This window comes from Schistocerca americana, chromosome 2 (genome assembly GCF_021461395.2).
Source record: "Schistocerca americana isolate TAMUIC-IGC-003095 chromosome 2, iqSchAmer2.1, whole genome shotgun sequence".
Classification (NCBI taxonomy): domain Eukaryota; kingdom Metazoa; phylum Arthropoda; class Insecta; order Orthoptera; family Acrididae; genus Schistocerca; species Schistocerca americana.
The window spans coordinates 1,083,834,373-1,083,854,051 of NC_060120.1; the positions used below are offsets into that span (position 1 = coordinate 1,083,834,373).

The following is a 19,679-nucleotide window of genomic DNA, read 5'->3' on the forward strand; positions in this document are numbered from 1 at the left end:
CTGCCGCCAGCGCAGCGCAGCAACCTGGCCAGTGCGACGCAGCTGCTGTTGCCTCGACACGAGACCTGCTTCAGGCACACACACACCACTGTAGGCCGGCTGTTTGTAGATACAGGCTGGCCACAATTTGTTACTAGAAGCTACCACTAGTTGCTGACACCTGAACTCGGCCTGCTGAGTCCAGATCCACTCCAAGTTTTACCTGGATAAATGTCTCCTCACATCTTCTCCACGTGGAATGTGAGTGACGGCATTAATGATCATCATCCTCCCAACTGCATCGTGATGTTCCCAAGCCATTGTGTGAATTTTACCATTTTCTGTTTTTGTTTTGCAAAACCCTCCATTAAGAAAAGCGTTCTCCGAGGGTCGCCAGAATTATTCACTCACACGGCACGCGCTCCAGTATTTCTTCAGTATTCCTTTCCTCACGCACAGTCAGGACTGACATCGGTCGTCAGGGAAAGTTGACTTTTGGTGAGCTACTTCGGATTTGTGCAGAAAACGCTAATCCAGAACATTTAAAATTTTGGTAATCTCTGAACAAAGACAAAAGAATCTTTCTCGAGCGTTTCTGTTTGTAATTTATAGGCGTATAACATCGACCATTCTATTTCAGGTGCCGGCCGTTGTGGCCGTGCGGTTCTAGTCGCTTCAGCCTGGAACCGCGTGACCGCTACGGTCGCAGGTTCGAATCCTGCCTCGGGCATGGATGTGTGTGATGTCCTTAGGTTAGTTAGGTTTAATTAGTTCTAGGCGACTGATGACCTCAGAAGTTAAGTCGCGTAGTGCTCAGAGCCATTTGAACCAGGCATCTACTTCAGGTAGCATTCACATTTCACAGGCGACGTCCATTACTGATTTCCAGTCTTGTGCGTAGGCAACTGCTAATAAGCTTTTACATCTGCAGGCACTAAATTTGCCATTCGTGTTACCGCTTGTAGATTTTTATTGACTCACACAGAAAGAACTTCACATACAATGGCTGGATACTCCGCGATTAAAAGAAATTATCGCGGCCGTAATATCAACACAGATTGCGCACTGCCGTGCAGTCCTCGCCACAGCTCGTCTTTTTGTGTGAGAGACGAGACTGACAATGGAAGTGTCTCACACTCCAGCTCGAGAGAAACTTTGAAACTGTGATAACAAAACCGTTGTGCTATGAAAGATACAGAAAAAGAGATTAGACAACTCTTTCGTAATTAGAGTCCCAAGATTATGGCGCGAAAAGCAAATAATTTAATTGCCCTGACAGAAAGCATCTTGCACTACTGAAGCATTACAAGAAATTTCTTGTTTTTAAAGCATATGCACAGTTGCACGACTCTTCCACCTCGTGGCAGCTGCACGTAGTGCTTTAGTCAAAACAGTCGCCTATGAAGAGGAGTCTGGCCTTGCATTTTTCAGTCAGCTCGTTTACTGTTTATATGCTTCTGAAGAAACAAATGAACAGTTTACAAACTTTTAGATTTATTCCACATTACAAATAGAAGGGGTATAGATACGTACATCTACACAGGTACTCCATAAGGCGTCGTACTGTGCGTGACGGAGCGGAGGGCTCCATCTACCACTACCAGTCACTCCCTTACCTGTTCCACCCGCAAATAGAGCGAAGGAAAAATAATTATCTATATCCCTCCGCATGAGGCCTAATTTCCCGCATCTTATCTTCGTGGTCCTTACGTGATGTGGTTTTAGAGGCAACAGAATTTTCCCAATAGTATTCTCCGAAAAAACGTCGCCTTCTGTCCAGCGATTCTCATTTGAGTTACCAAAGCAACTCCGTAACACTTACGTGATGTTCGAACCTACCAGTGACAAATCATTCGTTGTCTTCTTTTAATCAGACCCGGTAGGATCCCAAACATTTGAATGAGCAGTACTCAAGAATAGGTCGCGCTGGCGCCCTATATGCGGTCTGCTTTGTAGATGAACCACACATTCCTAGATTCTCCCAATAAACCGAGACCGACCATTCGCCTTTTCTATCACAACCCTCTCACGCTCGTTTCACTTTGCAACATAACACGCAGATATTTAAACGACGTGACTGCGTCAAGCAGGACATTACTAATGCTGTATCCGAACATTTCGGGCTTGTTTTCCCTACTCATCCGCATTAAATCATATTTTTCTACATTTTGCTGGCCACCCTGTCCGATAAATTATTTATGTATGTAGAGAACAGTAGCAGTGCTGTCACACTCCTGAAGATACACTTGTCTGTGATGAACACGCGCCGCCCACGACAACAACTGGGTTCTGTAACTTAACAAGTCTTCAGGCCATTGACATATCTGCGAACCTATTCCATATGCTCGTACCTTGATTACAGCCTGCAATAGGGCAACTTGGTCGAACGCTTTCCGGAAATCAAGAAATATAGAATTTGCCTGTATCCATAGTTCAAACCGATGCTAGGGAAATTGATCTCTTAAGTCTCCGACAAAATTCTTATGCCTTCTTATACAGAGAAGTCACCTTCGTTTTCTCCCAGTGGCTTGGGTCTTTGTGCCGGACTAGAGATTAACAGTAAATGCAAACTAAGTAGGGGCTTACGCCGTAGAGTACTCTTTGGAAAACCGGATAGGGATTCCATCCGGACCTGGTGACTTATTTTTCTTCAACTCTTTCAATTGCTTCTGTACGCCAAGTATGCTTATTGCTATGTCATCCATATGAGAGTCTGTTCGATCGTCAAACGACGGTACGTTTGCACGATTCTTCTGCGTGAACGATTTCTTGAACATGAAATTTAAAACTTGGGCTTAGCAATTTTACATAAGACCAGAATTTTCTCGGGTCCTCTGCCAGATGTTTTGCTACGGTATGTCGGTGGTACCGGTTTTAGACGTATGTTTCGTACATAGAACATTTCACAGACGCACGAATCTGTACTAAGTTCTCCTTGTCGTCATTTGTGCGTTCTCTTTTGAACCGAGACTGCAACAGCCTCTGCTTCCTCAGCACTTTCCGAATCTCGTTATTAAACCGTGGTGGATCTTTTCCGCCCTTAATTCTCTAACTATGCGCATAATTCTCCGGACCACGGTTTACAATCTGCTCAAACTTTGCCCGCAATTCCTCTACTTCCATTTACTGGAACTACTGTAAGTGATGCCAGATCACTGTCTAAGTGAGATGCTAACAACTGCTAGCGGGAACACTCTCCTAGCCTTCTTAACTGATTTATTAACTTTCGTAACCATAGTTGCTATAATGTTATAATGAATGCTAATCTCCATTTCTATACTGACGGTTTCGATAAGGACCGGTCTATTTGCAGCTATTTGCAGGTCTGAGATATTTCCACTGCGTGTGACCTACCAAACGAGCTGCTCAGGGCAGTTTTCAGAAAACGTTGCAAAAGTACTTTGCATGACTGTCTGTCTGTAGCTCCTGCAATAATCCATAGATATCCCACTCCATACTCCAGTTAGTATTTACGTGCTACTGACTATAGACATTCTCTGAATGACTCTAGAACTGTGACAGCAGAATCGGGTACCAATAAAAACATCCATTATTAAACCAGTTATATGCAATCAGATAAATTCACTGTCAAGCTCTACTTCGACCTCAATAGAGACAATTTTTTTGACAAATGCAATGAACACTCCCTCTCCTATGGCCTCTGACTTTCCTACATACGTTCCACTACTCGCTAAATATCTCAGGACTTTACACTTCCAGTTTCAGCCAGCTGTCGGTCCCAAGAATAATTTGAGCGCGAGAGCTTTTCTGGAAGGCAGTAAATTCGCGAACTTCGTTGGGACTTCTTCGACAGTTTACTGATAAATTCTGACAGTCGAAGTGTTTTTACTCAGACTGCCACTTAGCCTAAGAAACCCTCATGTGCACTCCACAAGTACTCTGCTATCCGAGTAGCTGCAATGTACTGAGTGTGCAGGTTGGTAGATGCCAGTCAAATGAGGCGGCCACCCATTCAGAACAGTGGTTTGGACTCGCCCAGCACTCGGAACGAGAACAAGTTTGTGTTCACAGGTCACCTTCTTTTGTGGGAGCTCTAACAACTGTCGCCTTGCGGTTACACATTACTCAGAAGTACATTCAGTTCTTTGTGGGAAACAAATGCACATGCAGTAAATACGAGTAAAGTTTTCAGAGGAGGTTCATAAGAATAATAACCAAAAAGTAGTAACTGCGCTAACTATAAATATAAAGATCAGTTAAAAACATAGGGGATTTTAACTGCACCGTGTGTGTACTCTACATTTATCAATTAGAGATGGACAACTAATGCTGATAATTAATGGAGAATCAGCTCTGTCCAAAACCATAGAATACGTATAGAATGAAGTTATTTTTACCAAGGAAGAGTAAACATAAAATAAAAATAGCGTTCTTTCCAGACGGAAAAAAATGTACAATTAATTGACCAGTGTGGATAAATAGACTACTAAAATGAAATTTGAAAAGGTAGTTAAAAATAACTCAAAATAGTATTATCTATGAAGGAATTAAACAGTTCGACATATCACCTCGCGCGACAAAAACAAATACTGAAGAAGCCAATTAAAGAAAACTGTTTCGTAATAGATATCCTGCTATAGAGGATACTTAGATAAAGTCGATTTTGGATTTGGTAAAAGATGTAACACAAGTAAATTATAATAAAAGGTGCGAAAGCCAACTGAGCCCTCAATGCATTTCTCTCTAGAATGTATTGGATCTGCTTCAGCTTGGCTTCTCAGTAGCCGTTTGCACTCTTATAAATTCAGCACCACTAAATTAATACTGTTGCGCAATGGGTTTATCGATATGAAAAGGCTGGACCTGGTAGGTGAGTCATGAGTGTTGCAATTCACAAAATCATTGAAGTGTACTGTGTGGATAAGTGATTTACTAACTACTAAATTAAAATTTTGGCACAAATACATCCAAAATATCTTCCAATCATATTCCATGTGCACAGGAAAATCAGTGACATAACGTAAGATTTAATGCAGCACATGATGAAAGAAACATATATGAATAACAGGTTACTGAGATCCACTGGAATCAATTAACTTGGTAAAGATCTAAAAAATGGAGATGAGGCTTGAGAGCAATCAACATCCTACATTCTTAATTGTGTGAAACGTAGCTGCGGTAGACATGCAGTGACAATAAGATTGTGCTCGCTCTTTGATGAGCCTTCATCAACTCAACTAAGTATCAGAATATGCCTGACTTCACGTCTTCCTAACCAGTCAATTCGCTCGATATTCTCGCCATAAATCGAGATGATGTAGGAGGTTACTATTGGAACCTGTAAGACAAAACTCAGGCCGTCTTACAAAGTTGCAATTCTGCTTGCTGCTGCATTGAGTCCTTCTGTGTCTCCTCTCCAAGAGAAAACTGTGCTCTAAGTCTAGAATCGAAGTGTACTGCTCTAAACTGAGAAAGGCGTCCACTGCACCAAGCCTGAGAAAGAAGTGTTAAGCTGTTGGTCGCCATATTCCTAGCTAAGGATCTCAGATCCTATGATATGCAAAGACAAGAAAACTTGCTTACAAAAACTTATATTTTAGTGCATTCCATGCTCCCTAACACAAAGATAAAAAACGTCCCCAGGTATCTATAACATAGGCCCTAGACCTATCGATGAACATCGCTAATTTTCTCAATTCCACTATCCTCTGTAGACACTATGGTCCAGACGCTCATTTAGCGTAGACATAAATAACTCTTCCTCCTATTCTTTGCTCTCAACATGGTACCTATGCTTGCTCATCTGGCGAGCACATTAATGCCTATCGCCTCACCACACAACTCTTTCCCCAAACCAAGGATAATTTAAAACAAAAAAATTCCGATACCCGACACTACGTTAGACTCAGAAAAAATCTTTTCGTGTTTCCAGTGACTGCAAAGTACATTTTGACTCCCCATTTAATTCTCACATGGAACTTAATCTCTCTTGTGAAATCCATCAAATATCTCATATTGCCATCAAAACAACGCACACATCTGGTACCGGTACTCATCTCATATTTCTGATGAATGCTTTACAACTTCGCCGACTTTGCGGACTCCAGTTTAACTGCAGTTGCATCTAAAATCTTTCGAATTTCGAGTGGCCCGTTGTATACTGAGAAGAATTTACGAAATAGTGTTTTTTTTTCTTTATTCAAGAGCCTGTGGGTTTTCATTAAGACCTTCTGACCAACATGGGACTTGCTTTCCTATCGGCAAGCCCGTTCCTTTTCCTTGTGGACAATTTGACATTTTGCAGGGCCAGATTCACTGCCATAATCTCGTCTGTGGTGGAAATGTTTTAATTCTCGAATACTATCCCGTGGTTGTCAATCCCTCGGTATATAATTAACTCTTGTGCGGACAAACTATATCTTCCCGCAGCAGAGATGCCGAGCATTGAACCTACACTGCTTGTTGTCCGACACACCAGCTGTTTGATTTCACTCTTTCTGCGAAAACCTCGTCTAAGTTTAACTGCGCAGTGTGATCATTCCTTCCGCTTCTTTGTCTTGGCATGTTTATGTGACCATTTACGGTTCGCTCCTCTCCTTGCTTAATCAAAAAGTCTACCCCACACACAGAATTCATTTTGCGACATTATGGCACCAAACATTCTCGGAATTTCGTGTGAACAAGCCTCTTTGGATTGGCATACTCACCTGAATGGCGCAAATCGCTGGCACGAATTCCTGTCGTGCCTGGAGACTTACAATCACCACAGGAAAGACTTCAACTACTTCTGTTACCATACTTACAGCTGCTTTACATTCTCCCATATTACTCGTGCCATGCTCCATGGTCACGTCAGAACATACGTCATGCTCAACATTTATCTTGACTGAATCGACACGAACGAAAAAATGGCTGACATCGAAATAAGTGTCCAAGGAATAGAAAAGCAACTGAAATCACTCAACAGAGGAAAGTCCACTGGACCTGCGGGATACCAATTCGATTCTATACAGAGTACGGGAAAGAACTTGCCCCCCTTCTAACAGCCGTGTACCGCAAGTCTCTAGAGGAACGGAAGGTTCCAAATGATTGGAAAAGAGCACAGGTAGTCCCAGTTTTCAAGAAGGGTCGCCGAGCAGATGCGCAAAACAATATGACATTGTTGTAGAATTTTAGAACATGTTTTTTGCTCGCGTATCATGTCTTTTCTGGAAACCCAGAATCTACTCTGTGGGAATCAACATGGATTCCGGAAACAGCGATCGTTTGAGACCCAACTCGCTTTATTTGTTCATGAGACCCAGAAAATATTAGATACAGGCTCCCAGGTAGATGCCATTTTCCTTGACTTCCGGAAGGCGTTCGATACAGTTCCGCACTGTCGCCTGATAAACAAAGTAAGAGCCTACGGAAAATCTGACCAGCTGTGTGGCTGGATTGAAAAGTGTTTAGCAAACAGGACACAGCATGTTGTTCTCAAAGGAAAGACGTCTACAGACGTTAAAGTGACCTCTGGCGTGTCACAGGGGAGTGTTATGGGACCATTGCTTTTCACAATATATATAAATGACCTAGTAGATAGTGTCGGAAGTTCCATGCGGCTTTTCGCGGATGATGCTGTAGTATACAGAGAAGTTGCAGCATTAGAAAGTTGCAGCTAAATGCAGGAAGATCTGCAGCGGATAGGCACTTGGTGCAAGGAGTGGCAACTGACCCTTAACATAGACAAATATAATGTATTGCGAATACATATAAAAAGGATCCTTTATTGTATGATTATATGATCGCGAAACAAACACTGGTAGCAGTTACTTCTGTAAAATATCTGGTAGTATGCGTACGGAACGATTTGAAGTGGAATGATCATATAAAATTAATTGTTGGTAAGGTGGGTGCCAAGTTGAGATTCATTGGGAGAGTCCTTAGAAAATGTAGTCCATCAACAAAGGAGGCGGCTTACAAAACACTCGTTTGACCTATACTTGAGTATTGCTCGTCAGTGTGGGATCCGTACCAGGTCAGGTTGACAGAGGAGATAGAGAAGATCCAAAGAAGAGCGGCAAATTTCGTCACAGGGTTATTTGGTAAGCGTGATAGTGTTACGGAGATGTTTAGCAAACTCAAGTGGCAGACTCTGCAAGAGAGGCGCTCTGCATCGCGGTGTAGCTTGCCGTCCAGGTTTCGAGAGGGTAGGTTTCTGGATGAGGCATCGAATATATTGCTTCCCCCTACTTAAACCTCCCGAGGAGATCACGAATGTAAAATTAGAGAGATTCGAACGCGCACGGAGGCTTTCAGACAGTCGTTCTTCCCGTGAACCATACGCGACTGGAACAGGAAAGGGAGGCAATGACAGTGGCACGTAAAGTGCCCTCCGCCACACACCGATGCGTGGCTTGCGGAGTATAAATGTAGATGTAGATGTAGAAACTTGAGTAATGAATCGACATTTGATCCAACTTCCAAATCTGTTTCAACACACAAGATTTGGTCAGTAGATACAAACATGATCTTCCCTCGAACAGCGGTAACACCACTCGACTCAAACACACTAACTGGTAATATACCGTCTGACATATCCTCACTTATAACAGCCAGATAGGTTGTACTTACATCAAGTTAAAGTTCCATTCCAGCTTCCTGTATCTCAATACGCCGAGTACAAGCGGCTTCAGTGACTCTTTTCCCTGTATACCTCATCCTCTATTGTTATCCTAACATTCTCACTTTTAACTGTACAGGCTGGCAACAAATTTTCTATTGTTACATGACAGCTGTGACCAGTGTTTTGAGAATTGGTTTGTTTGGTTAGCATCGTTTCTTTGCTTTCTATACTTTCCTCGCCGGCCTAAGTGGCCGTGCGGTTAAAGGCGCTGCAGTCTGGAACCGCGGGACCGCTACGGTCGCAGGTTCGAATCCTGCCTCGGGCATGGATGTTTGTGATGTCCTTAGGTTAGTTAGGTTTAACTAGTTCTAAGTTCTAGGGGACTAATGACCTCAGCAGTTGAGTCCCATAGTGCTCAGAGCCATTTGAACCATTTAGACTTTCCTCATTATGCATGCTCTCCTCAACACGCCCTTTCCACCGCTCTACATCGCTCATCTCTTGGTTCAGGATCGGAATCTGCTTCAACTTGTGATCAAAGTAGCTCAAGCGGCCTTCGTTTCACCTCTCCATTCATCTTTCTTACAGCCTCGAGTTATGAGATCTCATTCATTTCACAGCAGGTTTTACTGACGATGTACTGGGCTGGCTCTACTGCGCATTACCAAGTGTGGCACAGTCTGGTTTTAAGTGACTTACTGCAACTTCTTCGCTAGTTGTTTTGTTCTACCCTATTCGCTTTTCCACCTTATTTCGACCACTTTCACGCTCAGCTACTCATATATGCAATGTTTTCTTCATTACTTGATAACAGCTATATGCAATGCTTCCCATAACTCAATGGTTAACGAGATTCCTCTCTTCAGTACCCTCACTGGTAAACATCTCGATGGAAGCAGATGTGTTGGCGTGGGCAGCACCGCGGAATAGTGCGGAAACCTGCGACGTAGGGTGCGCATCAAGCTTCCTGCCGCTGGAGGTGTTTAGCTGCTGGCTGCTGTGAGCCTGGCGGAGCAGTGCCTGCGCTGAACGCAGATACCTCGGCTCGGAGCTCGCCTTGGGCGTCGTGCTGAATGGCTTCGCCAAGTGCTCAGTCGACAGCTGTCTGCGCCATGTATGTCTGGAGGAAGAGACGCTACTGACGATCGACAGCTGTGTTAACTTATGAACTGTATTCGCAAACTGCAAGTACAGTCATACACCAGCTACACGATTTATTAGTAACATAGTCGTATGAAAATGTGTGCTAGACCGGGACACGAACCCGGCTTTCCCGCTTCTCGCAAGCGGTCACTTTAACCACTTTGGCTGTCTGAGCACACTACACATGCACGTTTGAATGACTATTGCATCGAGCTGTACAGACACTTTAAATACAATCACCGTACTATTGTATTTCGTGCTAAAGCGAGAGAATCTGAGGAGAAAAACGATGTCTCTCCCTATGTAGGAATCACAATATCTGTGTGTGGTCATTGTGGGACGTAGACACTAGGTTTGAGTCGGTCCTGGAGGAGTGTTCAGATAAGGTGGCTGCTCGTGACAAATAGGAAATCCAGGTTCGAATCCCAGTCCGGCACAAACTTTCGTATGTGGCGTGTAAATCGTGTAGCTGATGTATAACCATATTGGCAATTTGCAAACACATTTCATAAGTGAATGATGTCATCGATGATATCATAGGCTGAGGTGGTCAGGAAAATCTGGAAACAATGCAGCCTGTGCCAATATCCAGTCAGCTGTACTGCTAGCTATGTGCCACGAATTTGTTGGTTCTGCAGGTATTTTAGAAATTACTACTAGCGGCAATCAAAATAGCTAGTATGTTCTATCCAATTATAAATGCTGAGGGAGGAATTTTTGTTCAGCATTGGTAGGCCTATTTTGCATTGTTTTTGTGAAATAATACGAGGAACTGTGAGAAAACAGCTACAGTCATAAAACAGGGACACCAAAATTTTCAGCAGGAGGTATGTTTGAGTCTCTTTCAGTGTAAATAGATGACGCTTAGTTTATCTGCTAAATAAAGCTTTCTCGGTTCTCAAAAAAAGTAATGAGATGTAATTTTGTATTACATATTTAAGAAAAACATATGGCCATTTAACACCACATGTTGCAGATACAGTTAACAATGGTGAGAAAAAACTGCAGATTCACTTTCATTGTCAGACATGTTCTCCAGTTTCTCATTTCGAGACCGAACAGACTGACGACAGACGAAATCTAGTTAAAAGCTCTGGGTCGAAGTATTCTTCTGAACAATTGGGCCAACGTCCCACCGCCGTGTCTGTTTTCATGCTGACAGGGGCCGCGACGCGACACTCCCGTCGTACCTACGACGCCTTTGGAGGCAGCGACCTCGCCAGCGCAAACCGCGCCGCGCCGCGCCGCGCCGGGCCGGCCCGGGCCCCACGTCTCAGGGCCGCGCTCGGGCCGGCACTCTGACGGCCGGCCGCGTTGTTATGCTGTCGTGCGGTAGTTTTTCACCGTAAACGTGGATGGCGAAAAACTGACAGTTCGACTGTTTCAACATCTACTTGACACACCTCCACGGGTCAAACTCACCTGTGACCATTTGTGCTGTTCAACTTTGTACATTTTTATTAGTCCTATTCGATATGAGTCCCACACAGTTCACAAATATTCTAGAATTGGTTGCACAAGTGTTTTGTAAGCAAGCTCCTTTTTAGACTGACTGCGATTTCCCAGAATCCTACTAATGAACCGAACTCTACTTTAACTACGATTGACCCTATGTGGTCATTGTGTTTCCTTTCATTTCCCCCAAATTGTTATAACTCGGCGTTAATGTTGTAGTCATAGGATATGACAGTTCTGTGTCTTATGAAATGAATAATTATGGACTCTGAACATTTGCAGAGAGTTGCTAATCTTTGCCACACTTTGCAATCTTATCAGCATCTTACTGAGATACAACTTCCTTATAGATAACTGCACACCTGCGATCCGCGTGAGGTTGCTGCTAATACAGTCTGCGAGGTCGTTAACGTTAACAGCAAGTGTCTCAACACATTTCCCTACGAAATAAAATGCGTGTGAATTCCTAAGGGACCAAACTGCTGAGGTCATCTATTCCTAGACTTACACGCTACTTAAACTAAATTACGCAAAGGACAACACACATACCCATGCCCGAGGGAGGACTCGAACTCCCGACGGTAGGGGCCGCGCAATCCGTGACATGGCGCTTCATACCGCGTGGCCCCTAGGCCTAGGGAATACCTGAAGGTACTCGTACATCTATCGATGATTCTCGATCCAAGATAACTTTCTGCGTTCTCGCTACCAAAGATCCTCAATCCAGTCAGAAGTTTTATTTGATACTGTATATGATAGCACTTGCGTTAATAAGCGTTAGTCGTGTGACTAGGGCCTCCCGTCAGGTAGACCGCTCGCCGGGTGCAAGTCTTTCGATTTCACGCCACTTCGGCGACTTGCGCGTCGAAACAAATGTTGGTGTAATACCGAGTCAAATGCTTCTCGTATATGAAGAAATACTCCATCTATCTGACTGCCTCAGTGCATGCCCTGGATGTCATGAGAGAAAAGTGCTAGGCTAGCTGACTGATATTTCCGGAATCCTTGCTGGTGGGCACGGAGACTGTCATTACCTCATCATGTTAGGACTGAGATTACGTTCTTAGATTCTACAACCGATGCATGTCGATGACGTGTGACGGCGGTTTTATGAATCACTTTTTCTACCGTGTATGTCGGTGGATGTGACCTGTGCTTTCTTCCAACTTGTGGACATAGTTCGATAGATGTAACGTTCGGCACATTACGGTTATACGATGATTAATGAGTCGGTACAAAGAAAATGGAAGGAAACTCTGGAAAGGATGGATGTGACCCACAGCAGCAAAGTGGCCTGGAACCTAGAAAATAAACTTAACGGTGACCCTAGGATAGTTAAACAACTTTCTATAGTAACATGCAATCAAATTGCCCACCAACTCCTACTAAATAGAAAAATTCAACAAGAAAAGTCAGGAAATAAAAATTATCGGAAGTCAGAGCCAAGAACCAAATGTACTCTGCATAACTGACCGAAGGTGGAAAACAGGCTTGTGTCAGCTAATGTAAGAAAATGCTGCGAGACTGGGGTCGAGCAGATGAAAAATCCGTTAACGGCATTGTAAAAGGCGTTGAAATGTGGATACATTCGTAAGAGACGGAAACTAAGCAGCAGTCAGTAAACTTTTGGTTGTTCTGAGAGGGACCGAAACCAGCCAAAGCGCTTCGTTCACCAAAGATTTCCAGCAGTAGCTCGTTACTTTGGTTACTGTTAACATGTAGTGGCCGTTCCCTAACAGGAACGAAGAACTGTCATATCCGAATGGTCGCTAACATTTTGTTTGCACATGTCATCGGTGAAATCAGGGAAACCAATCGAAAATCGTGCCTCACAGCACATCAAACAGTTGATTAGCTGACTGAATAAGACATGGAATTATACAGGGTGAGGCAGCTAAGACACGCTACCCCGAATATATCCAGAATGACTAAATACAGGGTGGGCGGGAAGTAACTAGGTATCACTAAATGGCTGTTAAGGTTTTAACATTCGTGGAATAATATTTGAAATAACGCAAACATTAAATACGGTAGTGATTTCTCGTGTCGTGTAGTACCGACGGTGGCTACTAGAGGCAGTACACTCAGCAGCAATAAAAATGGTCTATCGAGCACAGATTTCTTCACGCTACGTGGTGTGGAATTCGATCGTTCTTGCGCAGAGAAGGTGGCGTACGATGAAGGGAAGTAATGCCACAATTTGTCCGGAGACAACAGAGAATTGTCACACGAAGCTAATGACCACAGGTTCGGTAAAGGATGCAACAAAAGCAGGTCGTCCATCCACGTCTCGGTGAATTGAGAATGTGGCGATTGTAAAGAACTGTTCAATCGTAGTCCAGGGAAATCAACACGTCAGGCAGCTCGTGAGGGCGGTCTCACAAGGCACGCTGTGCGTCAAGTGTTGCATAAAGAAGGATGGAAACCCCATTGCATGTTGTTCCACAACATCCTCTGGAGTGATGAGGCCGTATTCCGCGTCAGAGGTTTCGTCAGTCGGCACACTTGCCATTACTGGGCCGAGCAGTGTCCTGGAGTTAGGGGTGGACAAGATGCACTCTCATCGAAAAGTGACAATGTGCTGCGGAATAACAGCTACAAATGTCATCGGCCAATATCTCCTGCGTGACACAATGAACGGGGAAGCTACCTTCAGATGCATCAGGATTACGTTTGACCCCTGGTATCTGTATGGGAAAATATTAACAATACTGTGTGCATGAAAGCTGACACACGCCTCACTTCGCAAGTGTCGTACGGAACTGGTTGGATAAGAAATTTCTGTGACATCGACTGGGTAGACGTGGACCTCACGAATGGCCTGCAAGAAGTCCAGACCCAACACGCTGCATCTAGTCAAAAGAGGAGGTGTACTGGATGAAACATGGAGCACTGGCTGAATTGGAAGCACGGAGTTGGGATGTTCTACAACATCAATATTGGGGCAAAGTTCGTTCTGAGCCACTCTGCATTGTTGCCACATGTATCCAAGATTGCGGCGGTGACGTTATCCAAGATGGCGGGATGTAGACATGGCAAAAATGCATCACATCATCCAAGATGGCGGCCGTGACATCATCCAAGATGGCTGATTTTGGCGGGGAGATAGGCCAATTGGGCAACCTCCACTAACCTAAGACCCCTCCCCTCCCCCAGAAAAATGGCATGGAGTTCCAATTCCAACATGATAATCCATCACACCACGATTATCTTACTAACCTAAGGAAATCGCAAGAATATAGGTCACTTGGGCTACCTCCACTAACCTAAGTCATCTGACCGCCACCTCCTTCTAGGAACTGGCGCCAAGTTTGAATTTTGGTGGTAAAGGAAGCTCAATTGGGCTATTTCCACTAACCCACCTCTTCCTAGGGATTGGTGGCGAGAGGACTCGGCCTGTGCTTGACAAAAGTCTTTATTATTTTGCATGCATTATTTTATTTAAGCAATTAGAGGCACTATCACCATCCAGTAAGGTCGCCAAGGGGTCCAGACTCCAACTGACCTAGTACACAGTACCTTCACCAGAGGGTGCTGTCATCCACTGTGTGACATAATCCAAGATGGCCGCCACGATGTCAGCTGATGACGCAAGTATCGTTATCCAAGATGGCGGGAAACAGTGTGCTCGCCACAAGGTCCGGGTCTAGAACATAGTACCACCATCAGAGAGCGCTGTCATCCATCCTGTGATGTAATCCAAGATTGTGGTGTGGTGTTGGAGAAAAGGGCGGGAAAAGGACTCTGCCTGTGCTGGAAGTAACTCTTTATTTTGCAGGCAGTGTCTCCACCAAGAGATCTAGAGTCCAACTGACCTAATACACAGTACTGCCACCAGAGGGTGCTGTCATCCATTCTGTGACATAATCCAAGATGGTAGTCTGGAGGGGGAAATGGCGCGAAAATGACTCAGCCTGCGCTGGGCTGCTGGAGAGAGAAAGGAAGAAGAGTGCTTTATTTATTTTGGAACAATTTATTTAGGGGTGGAGAATATTTATCACACTGATACAGAACTCTGGCCCTGACATGCTTCAGGTCACACCACACAGACCACAGACCTGTAAGCTACTCCTAAATAACACTCTGCAGACACGCAAACAACTCCTAAATTACCGACGTAATTTCAGTACAGACATGCAATCTCCTCCGAAATAATGCAGTACACAGATGTGTAGACACAAAATCAACTCGTAAACTGTCCAAATAACGCATACCACAGCCTACAAACCTACTTGCAAAATAACGCAACAGACATGCAATCAATGCGCGCAAGCACCGCCTGCACCCTGTCCACTGGACCTCACAGGAGGCTAGCGGAAGGCCCTGCGAAGTGAAGCAGTCATCAGCTGTCAATCCACGCAAAGGTGCCCGGTTGGGTCCCGCAAGCATGAGGCGGCGACATCCCTTTCACACTTGGTACCTGAGAAATTCGTCTCGAAATACGTGTTCACCTAGGCACTGTTGCTGACCCGACCTGATTGGAACGACCGTCGGATGCAAGCCAGTGCAAGCCATCACTCTCACACCACTGCTACCTACAGCGACTGGGTGAAAGTTGCTTCTATTTTCGAGTATACAGTCACAATTCCTCAACTGTTATACTAATGTCACAGAACTCCAATGTGTGCTCACGCCAGTCCCATATGCGAGACACCTCTGGGCAGCACGTCTGTTTTACCATTGCTGATGCAATACCTAGGGAAACTGTCGTCACTGAATAGCACAGGGTGCATTGTTCCTAGTGCAACATGCGTGATGCCTGAGCCGTGCTTAACTGCCCAGTGTGACAGACACAATGCCTCGAATTGCATGCACGTAGCTACAAACCGTCGCAAGTGCATCTAACGAGGTTCTCAATCTTATATTGATGTCATGTGGCTATGCAAAATCTGAACGGAGGAGACCTCTCAGAAATTGAATAGTGTGCCAGAAATAGTTAACGCTCGCTTTCATGACGTCTCATCTTGTATACACGGAAATTCTTGCCCTAACTGAACCTGTTTACGAAAATAGCGCAGAATAACATGCTAGCGGTCCTAACGTGGCATCCCGTCCATCACGTCTTATCCTCCTGCTTTCAACACGACACAAACGTTCCCACCACTCTGTAGAGACTCCTATATCCCAGCACAAAAAAATGTCTTGTGAATAAATCGAGCATTATGATTCGCTCTTATCGACTTTACCCGCCGAATTACTGACGCCGCCAGTTTTGAAGCACCGTCTGTCTTTTTTCCTTCTGCAGACGAGACTTTCAGCAGCAAAAACTATTTTACACTGGCCACCATATTACACCAACAACCAAACCCTGCAAAATGCCCTACATAATGCCAAATACGGAAAGACTCATACTCAAATACACTGCTCTCCCACCGAGGACGGGAGCTCGAATATTAGAATGTGAAACCGATCTCCGACCCATCACTATATCACCGTGTACTGTGTCGATGTAGTAAGCATACAATTTCTGTCCTGTGCCATACAAAGTCAGCCCTTTTACATCATTCGTACATATACCGCCAAGACAGACAGCACAGTATATATACACGCAGCACTAGATATTTACCGCAAGGTTGGGCGAGCATCCACCCCTAACACGTGATCAGAGCACTCTCAGCAGTTCGATGTCATGCTCAGAACTGTTCTACAAATTCGCTCTCGCTTCCCCTCAGCATAAATGCGTTACTGTTTCTGGTCCGGACCTGCATGCTTGCTCGCTTTTTTACACCCATCTCCAGCCTCTGGGATTACAAGAACACATGTATTTTCGCACGGTTTGCACACACTAATAGCCTACTGATCGCTCGCACAACATAATGCCGAAGATATAGACTGGAAATTATTTCTCTACATACCTGAAACTTTAGCGCTTAGTCCATCTGCGAAGACACGGGGAAACTCTAAAGAAATTAAAGAAAACTAATATTTCCACTAGCGAACACTGATGTCAGTGATGTAGCAGATTCCAAATCACCCCTATAATTTACAAGGTCAACTAAGATGTTTCTCATGTCTAGAGAACCGGCAAACTTGTCTTCCACACGCTAGATGCCCTCACTACAATCGAGCTTCTCTCAACTAAATAAAGGCGCGAAATGTGCGAAAGCAGTCATCTGAACAATTTACATGGGAGGGGATAACGGTCCAGCGCAAAGGCACCTCCATATTCAATCTCATCAGGTTTCCACGTGATCACGAAAGCTTTCCAACACGTACTATGTATTGGTACGCTGTTTGGTCGTTTAGAGGACAACACAGCTATTTCATCTACATTCCTACACTCCAACAGGCCTCTTCATTCTGACAGCTCCTCTACAGTTAATGGGAAATGTGAATCATTCCCGTCATCTCCGCTGCATACCGAGCACACATAGTTAGAATCATCATCCTAAGAAATCGGTCACACACACACACACACACACACATATATATATATATATATATATATATATATATATATATAGTCCCTGTACTTACAACTAAATGTTGCAATTGCGGTCTCAACTGAACGACATTTGACAATGCGTGAAGTCTCGGAAATACACCTGGTTGACAGTTGTGGTTCTGGAAATAGAAATATCTGTACCATTCTTATGACTTGACATACTCTTCCCTCTGATACAGTATTCCACAGTCATCTCCTTTGAACATGTCGGAACACAAACACATACTTTATAAACCTGATGCTCAAGGTGCACCTATCACAGATCCCCTACTACTACTAAATATAATACTTGGCTAATAAGCGATTCCAGGCGACACACAAGAATACTGAGAGAAAATCAGCGATGAGTGGACATGTCTCACAAGTTTTTCTTGCGAATGTTACCACTGTGTCTTAAAAAGAGAGTCGTAATTGGCCAGATTTTAAAAAACCGGATCACAAAAACTACTGTATGTTACTGTCAGACATGGTCTCGGTTCTACAGGTGAAGACAAGTGTCCGTGTTAAAAGATATACTTGCTTTATGAATCGAGGTACGGCATTACCTCTGAATGAGGTGGTTTTCTGTCCAGACAAATACCGAGACGGTGATCGCTGGAGTGTATATTATCATAGCAGCAGTCCAGCAGCCGACTTCCCAGATGAATGAAGGGGCGACTAATAGTTTTCCTCGGTGACCGTTTAGACAAAATTGCAGTGTACCGGTCTCCGCAGCAGGCGCCCGGTTCGTGCACCCGCGAAGGTCGGAGTTTCCACGCCAGTATCACAGCTGGAGACAGGTGGTCGTTTCAGACGAATCGAGTCTTACGTTACATCAGACAGATGCGTGCTTTACGGTCTGGGGAACGATTTCGTGGCACTGCCCGGGTGACGTCGTCAATCTGGGAGGCACGGTGGGTGGACACGAGTATGCAGCTAACCTCTGGGACCGTGTCTACTCCTAGGCGCCACTTGTCAGCTTGCTGCGCACGTTCGTGGTTCGAAGGGGAGCAGGACGAGTTTTCGGTGCCCCCTGACCGCCAAACTCCCCCGATATAAACCCAGTCGAGGATCTGTGGGACGAGCACAATCGGACTCTCCGCGGCAGAGGAGTGGGCACGGTCGCACGTCCCTGTCGCTGCCTTCTGGAACCTGCACGCCTCACAGCAATCCGCGGTTACACGTGCTCACATTACTGTGAGTGGAAGCCTATTTGATCGAGTTCCGTACATGTCATGTCGTCTAAACTCCCTTAGGAGCTTCTTTCAAATGCCACAGAAAAAGTATATAATTCTGCTAGAAAATAAAAAAAGGGGGGAAACGAAGTCGGTGTCGTATTTCGGCGACTACGAACGATAAAAATTACTTGCGAATGCCAGGAAATTCGCTTATACTGTCTGCTTTATTCATTCTGGATAGGTGTGGGGTAGCGAGTCTCAGCTGCATCACCCCGTGTAGTGTGTCTGACAGTCCTGCCCGCACGATTGCCCTGACTCACCACCTGACGATTTCTCGTTCCTTCTTTCCGTCAAACCGAAGAACGCTTCGATAGCGAGTTTCGTGAGGAGCTTCGGAGTCCTTCTGTAATAACTTTTCTCGTGTAACAGCTAGGTCTACCAGCGTCACAGTGAAGTAAATATGTCACGGATTGGTTCCGACGCGTGTAAAAGTGTCGATATTTTCCGGGGGAATATTTTTAACAACAATAAACGAGTAGTACGAAAAATCCGATAGGTACGCCTCGTAAAGACGTAACAGTCGCACTTACTGGATGTGGCCGGCTCGTAGCGTCGACGTCGGCGTGGAGACGGAGCGAGGCGAGGTGCGTGCGGTGGCGTGCGCGGCGCGGCCGGGACTCGTGGCCGACGCCGGAGGCCGGCGCGGAGTACAGCGACGGCGCGGGGGGGAAGGGGGGGGGGCCACTCGCAGCGGTGGCCCCCCGTTGCGTCAGCAGCCAGCCAGCCAGCCAGCCGCGTGCGCCGCGCCGCGCCGCGCCGCGCCGTGCCTTCCGACGCCGACGTAGAGCGCGCCGAGTTTCTGACGTCGTGCCGAGGAAAAAGAGCGAAGGGGAGTCATTCCGATCGTGCACAGCGACACCGAGCACCGTACGAG

General features: G+C 45.1%; 1 protein-coding gene across 1 annotated transcript in view; it reads right to left on the reverse strand.

Annotated features, from left to right (window-relative positions):
* The window catches only part of LOC124596484 (thiamine transporter 1-like), a 611,894-nt gene extending 592,488 nt beyond the window's left edge, over positions 1-19,406 (reverse strand). The window contains exon 1 of the mRNA XM_047135630.1: positions 19,336-19,406. The gene's annotated coding sequence lies outside the window, so the exon portion shown is untranslated. The remainder of the gene's footprint in view (positions 1-19,335) is intronic.
* Between the last annotated feature and the right edge of the window lie 273 nt (positions 19,407-19,679).